Here is a 10,155-nt window from a genome sequence, read left to right as displayed (position 1 = left end):
CATAATATATATACTTAAAAAAAAAAGGATACAAAAATGTCAAGAAGAATGCATCCTCCTACGTCTACCAGCCATGGTAGATTTGGTCTGATTTTATACCAGTCCAAGCTGCTTACAAGAATGCTACAAAAAGATGTAAATATATATATTGGTATATATTTCATCCATAGAAGACTGAAATCATTTTATATACAACTACATTGTTGTAATTTGAAGTTAAATTGAAAGGGAAGAGCCACCTCGCTACATACGTCCCATTTCCAACTAGCGCAAAGCTGAACATTAATGGATTAAGCCCCTGCATGTTATGGTAATATCAGAAGTTAGAAATATTCACAGCTTCCGTAATACACATGAAAGAACTCAAGATTGAAAGGAAATACCTCAACATTGCCCTTTCGGATTTGCAAATTGATTAGAAACCAAACATCAAGTTATATTCAATCATATGTTTTATAAATGACAAGTTGTATACAAAATTGTAATTTTATTGGTGAAAGACTTAAAAAATATAAGCCTCACATTTAAGTAAATCTATGGAAGCCGTCCTCTGAAGTAAATAGCTGCCATTGCCCAACCAAGGAAGCTTCCAATCTCATTGCTTCCTTTGGCCCCTTGTCTCATAATTAGTACACCATTGTTCTGAAGAACCCAGACAATTGAAAAGAAAAGAAAAGAAAAGGAATCATTATTACTAAATTTTCAGCAGCATTACCAAATTCCTATCATTTGAAAACTCATTGTCCAAAAATTCTTAATTATCAAAAAATATGTAGCAACTTCAAGTAACCAAGACAATTAAAAATCTGAAGGAATGTTTGGAAGACAGAGTTGGAGCTGCAACTTCTACGACTCAATTTCATTTTGCCACTTGAATTGCAAACCCTCATCGGTCGCAACTCCCAAAACCCCTCTAATTCCCAAATTTGTGGAGAAGCTACTCCCACAAAAAAGAGATGGAGTTATTACTCTCCATCCATGCCCATGCCTCCAAACTCCCAAGCCATATAGGCTCATATCGCCCCATGCCATCACTTAGGCCGACTGTGCTACCTAAAGCACCCCGAAGTGGCCGATGCTAACATTTGCATTGGGCACTCTATGATGACTCCAATGCCTACTGAAAATTGAACACTAGAGTTCATTTACGTAGTTTTTGACAACTCTCAATAGTCTAAATTGCATTTGGGAACGTAACACAATATGAAAATTTCATGCTTCCTCTACTCCAACGTGACACAATCAAATCCAAACTGACCAATTAATGAGTCACTTATTGAATTGGCCAAAGCCCAAAAATCAATTGAGTGGGATGATCCTAATCATCTAATAAATTGCATTATTTCTTGACAATTAAACAAGGAGGAAAAAGAAAAATAAAAGAATGTGACCATTTGAATGGGGGAGGAACCATGATGTTTGCACAATATGGTTCATAAGAAATATTACCTCATCTAGATTCGGCTTGATATTTTATTGAGAACTTTATAGAAAGATCAGATTACTGTGTTTTCTTACCTGCAAAAGTGTTCTTCCTACTTGGATTACAACTCCTTGGGGTGGTTTTTCTAACACCACATAGAAAAGTGGAGATTAAAACTGCTAACAACGAATGTCACTGCAGAGAACTGCAACAAAAGAAAAGTTAGAAGATAATAAAATAGAAGGAATGCCAAAATAGATCAACATGCCATTGCCTTTTAAGCTCACCACACATAGCAAGCTTTTGGTGTTAAATGGTGGTGCAGATTGTGTAGAAAGATGAACATCAAACAAAGGCTCGTTAACGAAACGTGGATTGTGACATGGGATGGGAGTTCTCTTCTGATCATGCTATAGGTGTGTGACTCTTTGCAAGATATCTCGCTGACCTGACAAATTCATTAAAGTCCAAATAATAGAAAATTGAAAATTTGGAGAAAATTACTATGAAATGAACAATTCCACATGGTGCACATGCATACATTTGGATTGGCACTTATCAGGGTCCCGAAACAGTTCATAAGTAAAAAAAATCCAAAGAAGAAAATAAATGAATTGAAGCATATGAAACTATTCATAGAAAGTTCATTAAAATCAGATGTTAGATACAAGATACAACATCAAGTGGACCCTTGATTTTCTCAAATGTTTCAAGGATTTCTTAAGATATAATATTTTGCATAAAAAGCCATATAGAACTTCCTAATGCCATGTTCAGTTATTTTAACAAGCTAAGATTGGAAAGAAACCAGAAATCTGATTTGGTGAGTCACCAAATCAGTAAAAGTGCCATCCATTTCAATGCAAGGAGACGTCAAACTCAAATGTGTTGAGTAATAGCGAGGGAACAGAAATATGCATTTGCAGCACCTATATAATAGTTAAAGTGTAATAATTATATGGAGATGCAATCATCCCCTAAAATCCCAACATACACACAAGCACAAAACTTGAACTTGTTAGGATAAACTGAGATAATAAAATTTACAATAATGATGGACTAAGCTAAATACTTAGTCTATTACAATGAAGATTGAAGTTTCAACATAACAAGAACTAAATAAAAACCTGAGTATTAGATAATGAAAAAGGCTTCATGAAAGGACATAGTACATGATTTGTTACCAAGCAGTCCAAAACAGATCATCTTTCATATATTAGTCCATCTTCATTCATAATTCTCGAAACACATCTTAAGCATCCCAACTTTGTGAGAAATAGCTAGACGACACACTCCCAAGCATCCTTCATCGACTAGTTTAGCAAATATTTCCCAACTAACCCAATGAGTTTTCATCCCATAAACACCGTCACCCCCAAAAATATTTTGCAAGGTATTGTTTGTAACACATTTAAGCAAGGGAAAAATAAAGAGCAAATAAATTGGAAGAGAGATCAATCTGATCAAATAGAGTGGGATAAACTGACGCGCTAAAATGTACGTGGTTAACATCGCAAGTGCATAGTGAAATTGCCTCGACCCATTTTCCACCAAATTGTGGATAAAGGTCCGATTTGTAAATTAGGGACTTTTTGGGAATAAGGAGTCACCACCTAGTTTAGGTCTAAGAACCAAAAATAACTCCAAAATGGATCGGGTCGGTCCACAGATCAGAGAATTGGGTAAGGGGTCTGATTACGGGTTTCGGAAGGTGTTAGGCATCGAACCCGCCCGATCGAGATGATCGGTCTCTACTATGATCCAAGCTATCCTACGGTCAACGGGTGGAGACTAAAGTCAAGATTATGGTCCCATCATCATCACCATCATCATCAAATTATCAAGGCCAATATTCCCCAAATATCATATAATTTCTCGAATTTCGCATAAAGATGAAAATATTTGAAAAAGCCTTAATTCCGGTCTATGCTTCAAAGTCCACATGACAACATTTCAATTACAAATCCAAATATGTGAAGACTTTCCAAATCAACCAAAAGGAATTTGTGAAAACTTTCTAAAATGGAAAATCGAGAATATGAAACTTCTAATTTGGAAATTCACGAAATTTCTAAATTAAAAATTAGAAATTTCCTAAATGAAGAGTTTATAAAAATATGGGAAGCTTCCAAATTGAAAACCTGGAAGAATAAACTTCTCAAATAGAAGTTTCCAAGTATAATGAGTTCCAAATTAGAATTTTATAAAAATGATTTCCCAAAATAGAAAATTACCACATATGATAAATTCATAAATTAGGAATTCATGAACTTACGAAAATGATTTTCCACAATAGACATTATGAACATGGACTTTTCAAATTGGGTAACTTGCAAGTATGAATTTTCTAAAATAGAAAACTAGGAGCAGGCATTTTTCACTTTTACTTTAGAGAACCAAAAATCGTTATGAGGGCCATGTGCCAATTTTATGGAAAGCATTAACCGTGAACTCCCTATATACACTAAAAATTAGTTCTCAATTCCACTTGTAACATCGACTAATCAACCCATATGCACCCTCATATAAAAATTATCCCGACCCTCTCCACATGCACGATAATTAAGGGATCACCCATTAGATTTTCATGGGATAATTAATTCACCAATGATCTAGGAATGAATAATTACAACACCAAATTCACGTATATCCTTCTTTGAAATCAAGATTAAATTGACCATAATGCATGGATGAGTTATTTTGAATTAGAAATAGGAGGTGAATTGATTAATCACGTAGTTTCAAGGGGAAACCAACAAGCCTAATTTGTTATCAAGGCATAGACATCCCGATCATTCCCTGCATGTCAATGTTAAAAAAAAATTACAAATCGTCTCTTGATTCGAATGTCCATGCCTTGATATCATATGTATACTTCCCGAGTCCTATTTTTTTTCCATAGAATATACGCCGCCACCCACTTTTATTTAACCTGCTAGGATAACAAGATAATCAGCATCATTAAACAAAATACTAAGAAAAATCTCACCTTTAGATAATGATGGTTGCTAAATTTCCTTCAGAGTTCGAGAGTGTGCGTGAGACTAAACTTGAATCAACATGAGGTCGACATGAGTCCGAGATAAAAATGTTGCTATGTCTGTGGAGACGAGGATAGAGTAGAGATGTCCTTGTAGATGGTGCTGGTTTTTAAGATAGATAAAAGATAGCAGGCTGAAGTGAGGACGTCAGGGAGAGAAAGAGAAGTCTGTGAAAAGAGCTCGAGTTCAGGAAAAAGAGAGAGGAAACGTGGGATTGTTTGCTGGTTAAGGTGTGGCAACACCAAAGATTAACGCGGGGTTAAGGTGCTGTAATGGTGGTGTTAGAGGATAGTTGGAGAGGAAGGGTGATCGAAAGAGAAGGATGAAGGTTGCTGTGTGTTGGGACTGCTAAAGAAGGTGACAATGGGGCAGTTTTGAATGGTAGTTGGGGGCTGCTGGAGAAGGTGATGATGGGGGTGTTTTGAATGGTGGTTGGGACTGCTAATGGTGGAAATAATGGGGCTGTTCTACAGACTGAACAACCAAGGGAATGGGGGCTGAAAACGTGAGGAAGGAAGGTTATTAATGGGGCTGTAATGGAAGGTGTTGAGACAATGAGGTTGCTGGTTTTTGGGGCGGCAAGGGAGAAGAAAGGGAGGGTGATTGGGGTTATTGAAAAGAAAGGAGGAAGAAGGTAATGGGCTGGAGAGGGGGCTAAAATGGAAGTGACGTGGGTTGCTGTGTGGGCTGAACGTGAGAAAGAAAAGAAGAAGGTTGGGGTGTGCTATGGGTACTGTAATGGAGATGGGGCAGCAATGGCATTAGAGATAAGGGTTGTGAGTGGTAATGAAGCAGAAGAAAGTGCTGGGGAGAGAAATATGAGGGTTGGGAAGGTTGGCTGGGTAGTGGGACATTGTAGGTGCTGGAATGGGGAAGAAGAAGGCTGAGAGGCTGTCGACTGCTCCAAGGAGAGAAGACCGTCAGAAGAAGAAGACAGGAGGAAGAAAAACAGCTTCTGAGTTAGTAGAAATCAAATTAAAAAATAACAGCTTTTTCCTTTTGGCTGTTATTTTGCTATTTTTATGCCAAAATGTCAGCCCTTCTTTTATGGTTCAAAAACATCTCTCTTTGATCGGTTTAAAAATGTCCCCCCCTCCTTAAGAGAGAAAACTCTCTCTTTTATAGCAATCTCTTGCTATTTTTTTTATTCTATATCTTTCTCTCTTTTATTTATTTCTTTCTCTTTTTGTTTGTTCTACTTTATTTGTTTCTTTTTTTTATTTGATTCCTTTTTTTATTTGATTACTCTTTGACCGAACCCAAAGAGAGAATGTCTCTCTTTTTGAGTTTAGAAAGAACGGGACCATGATCCCACGCTTTGCAACCCATGGTACGTTGGTGGTGAATTTTTGATTTTTAATGTTGGTTGATGGATTAAGTTACAATTTTTAATTTTGGATTGATTTTAATTTAATGGATTAATTATGTTTCACTTTTCAATCTTGATTGGTTGATTAAATTAAGATTTTAATTCAATTGGTTGCTTGTGTTTTAATTTCAAGTTGATTGGTTGATTAAGTTTTAAATTCAATTTGATTGATCGATTGGGTTTTAATTTCGATGTTAATTGGTTGATCGGATTTTAATTTCAATTTAATTTAAGTATTGATGGGTTGATTAAATTTTAGATTGAATGTTGATTTAAATTTTAATTGTTTAATTTTAATTGTTTGATTTTTAATTTGAGTTTTATGTTTAATTGTTTGAATTTGAATTGTTTAATGTTTAATTCGAATTTTATTTTTAGTTAGATTGGATTTTTAATCGGGTTTCGATTTTTATTACTTTTTCCTAAGGATCGGGATCTCTAAGTCGAATTTGGATGTTTAAGGGGCATTTCGGTTATTTTTTGATTTTTTTCATAAATTTCTCTGATTTCATCGATTTGGGTCCTGTTAGACTCGAAATCCTATTCTTAATGCAATGGAAATACTTTCGAGACCTTTCGGAGGTCCGAAATTTATGAGGGGTATTTTCGTCATTTTTTCAATTTTTATTCATTTGGGTGAATTTTGGCATGAAGTTTCTTTCAATCGCAACATGATTATTTCTAAGTGTCGAGGTCATGTTTTCCTAGCGTAGCGAGGTCTCTGAGTTGTCCAAATGTGTAACGAGCCTAAGTGTACGTACTTGCTAAGTTGAGTGTATGGTGTAGCGATCTTAAGCGTGCGTAATTCTATGTCGCGTGGCAAAGAGAAAGAATAGAATAAAATTAGAAGGCAGAAGGAATTGGAAGGAGACTTCTCACAAACTTTCGAGTTTTTTTTATGCTCATCATTAGGAATCCACAGCAACCGGGTGACGGATTGCCAAGTCAGGCGGATGCAAAAATGAGGTGTCTACACATAGAACCATAGATCTTTTCCTTCAAGATATACAAGGAAAAAGATCTAGCGTTTTGTGCACTTGCCACGTCAATTGCATACAGACCGCATATGTTTTAACGCATTAGTTTATCATTAGTCTTTACTTCCTAAAAGACCTTCAAAAACTTTCTTTATTTCCTAAAAAATATTATTTCATAAGTGTATCAAATGCATCTTAACATGTGTCCTTAGGGAGTCGTTAGCCGAACCCATCTTTGCAATATTGTTAAGGGTATTTCAAACATTATAATATTACTTCGACGAAAGATCTTTGTCGTTGCTTCACGTTAGTTGCGTGTACACAAAAAATCATCTCTACCATATATACGGCACATGGGAAAAAACAAGAAAAAGAGGAAGACGAACGAGATGAAGAGACAAACATGGGAAAAACAAGAGAGTATGCTATAAATCGCTTAAACAATACAGTACAAGTATTAGGGACAATGTATTATTGGCTTATAGACACTAAAGAGGCCCTGTTTCATGGATAATGAACCCAAGCTTTAATCTCTGCTTGTACATGACTTCCTGATATGATACATTTGGCCATCAATCTGGACCATCAGAATGTGCCTTTGGATTGTGTTTCGACCATACTTAAACTATCTGATTGAGAGTTTTATATCAAGAGAAAATATGGATAAACAACTCATATCTGGGTTCCTCTAGACAAACTTACATTTCTCAACCACAAAATATACTTGAAAATAACAGTAAAAATAAATAAAAATGATTTTATTGTCTCAATCAAAAGGTTAGTGCAGTGGAGAAAAGACATTAAACAATAGGTATGTAAACTTGTTGATCATGAATGAAAACCAACAAACAAAGAATTCAAAAGATACAAATAAATCTCAATTACCAAAACTTTGAATAAATAACGCAGTTTCATGTGATCAAGCATTCACCTTAGGAATCACTCTAAAGGAATCCATAACTTGGTGAAAATCATTTTCCTCTTCTAAGAATACATTTTCAGGTGTTTGCTCTCTTGTGACCAATCTGATCACTTCGGACAGGTAGCGAGATCGATAAGTTACTTCGAGCTATTAGATCTAGATCGAGATCGATCGATCAAATAGAGTGGGAGATGAGATCTATTGAGGGAGATAGATCGAAAGAGAGATCGATCGAGAAAGATACTGTGAGAGAGAGATGGAGAGGTCGATCGATCGAGAGAGCGACTGTGAGAAAGTGATGGACTGCGAAAGATCTATCGATCAATGATTCTGAGAGAGCGAGACTGTGAGAGAGAGAAAGCATGAGAGGTCGATCGATTGATGATTGTGAGAGAGAAAAAGAGAATAGTGAGAGAGGCAGAAAGAAAGAGAAACAGTGAGAGAGAGAGAGAGGAGAGAGAGAGAGTGAGTGAGAGTGAGAGTGATCGACCGAGAGTTGAAATGTGGTCCACGGGCCGTGGATTTGGATTTAAAATTTTACGGGCCAGGCCCAACAAATTTTTTTTAATACAAATTTCGAATTTTCACGTAGTGTACAAAGACCTCTCCACCCATCATCATCTGCAAAATCAGCTACCTTAGCATCGAAATGACTATTCATTTGGAACACTGGTCTCCTAAACTTAATCTTTTTGCTCCATCGAGGCCTAGGTGATTTGGAAGCATTGGTTTGGATCTTAAGAGTAAGGGGCAAAACCCAATTTAATTAGTGAGTCTACGAATTAATTTACAATTTATTGTTAACACCATAGATGGTAACATTTTTTATCACTCAACCTCACAATGTTATTTACTTCAACCTTCAAATCTCAGGAACAAGATAGGATTTTGGGAGGTTAAAGATGATGGGATGGTTTTTGGGAAGAAACACAAAACAACAATGTGTAGTCCCTTTTCCCAAATATTTTACGAAACTTTCTTGAACTTATCTGAACGAAATTAATTGAACTAAACTCCCCATCAAATAGTTACCGAATAAGAACTTGATTACTGGCTCCATAAAGTAAGTTAAATGTGTGATTTAAGAAAAAGAAACAGATTCAATTAGCATCTAGATGCTTAATATGTCCCCAGCAGGAGGAAACATTTTTCCTTTTATTATGAAGTGTTCTCTCATTAAAACCGTACGGGTTAAATTCAAATCCACCTTTAATATAACCTAGGGAAAAAACTTAAAGGCCTTAAATAAAAGTCAATCATTAAAAGATGGGTAAATAATAATTAATTAAGAGATGGGTGATGCTCTTGAAACTTAACTCTGGATTATCTTATGGGAAATTTGGTTGATTAGCAACCTTACAATTTTTGAAAATAATGAAGTTTCTTTTAGGTTTATGAATTTAAAAGTTCTGTCATTTATCAAAGAAATTGAGTATATGATCTCTTCGAATATGGCCATAAGTCAACAGGAAGATAACATAATTAGTGAGTTGAATTTCCATTTAAAATTCAAGGTAACAATCTAGTCCAATTTGTCTATCTAAACCAAGAAAGGAGTGGATTAAGTAGAATATTGACGATTCATTGTTGGGAAGGGTGTAATGGCTTAAGTTTTACATATGTACCTCGGGGAAATTGATTCTAATATTTTGCGTATCTCGAGTAACTTTACTTAAGATTGGCCATATATAGGTTTTTTTATAGGAATTGATTTTGAAATATCCAAGGACACCATTAAGTTTGTATTGAAAAATTACCCAAAATGGGCAATAAGTTTGTTAAAATCAAAGCTCGGCGCATGGGGATTTTAAATTCAAGAATATTTTTTGAAAATGACCCTTACATCCCTAAGTCACTATAAATACCAAATTTATAAAAAAAACTTATAGATTTTTATCTCTTCTTTAACAAAAAAAAACCTTAACCCTAGCCTCCTAAGAACTTCAAATGTAGATCTAGAGACATAGAACAAGATCTGAGACCTGACGAAAGAGAAGAAATGTTTTATCTCGCCAAGGGCTTCACATTGATTGAAGAGAATCGTGATTTCTTAAGAGAGGAAAAACGAAAAGTGAACAAATAAAGCCATTGGGTGTTGATCTTGGTGCTATTGTATTAGAGAAGATGGTAAACAAGTAGGAACTCTTTCCTTTTATGATTTAGTTATAAAATTTTTAGAAAAAATAACTAGATTAAGGTTTCAATATAGAGTTAATGTTCTTAAAAAATCATGCATGTTTAGTTATTTTGCATGCTTAATATTTTGATTATATGTGTTAAATTTATTAGAAAATATGTGATTTTCTAGAAGTTTCGATGAAATTTAGTTCTAAGAACTCTTTTTGTCTACTTTTTATTTGATAAGTTTTACTAGAAAATCATTTTACATTAAAGGATTGATCAATTATTCAAAATATATTGAA

General features: G+C 35.0%; 1 long non-coding RNA gene across 1 annotated transcript; it reads right to left on the bottom strand.

Moving 5' to 3' along the window:
- Positions 1–434: 434 nt before the first annotated feature.
- Positions 435–1,833, bottom strand: LOC147410708 (uncharacterized). The gene is made up of 2 exons (XR_015177530.1): positions 1,711–1,833; positions 435–1,628 (listed from the first exon to the last, which is right to left on the bottom strand). It is a non-coding gene; the product is annotated as an uncharacterized LOC147410708 (long non-coding RNA).
- Positions 1,834–10,155: the final 8,322 nt, after the last annotated feature.

This window comes from Akebia trifoliata, chromosome 1 (assembly GCF_017979445.1).
Source record: "Akebia trifoliata isolate Shusen 1 chromosome 1, ASM1797944v1, whole genome shotgun sequence".
NCBI lineage: Eukaryota > Viridiplantae > Streptophyta > Magnoliopsida > Ranunculales > Lardizabalaceae > Akebia > Akebia trifoliata.
This window is presented reverse-complemented; position numbering and strand designations above follow the sequence as displayed.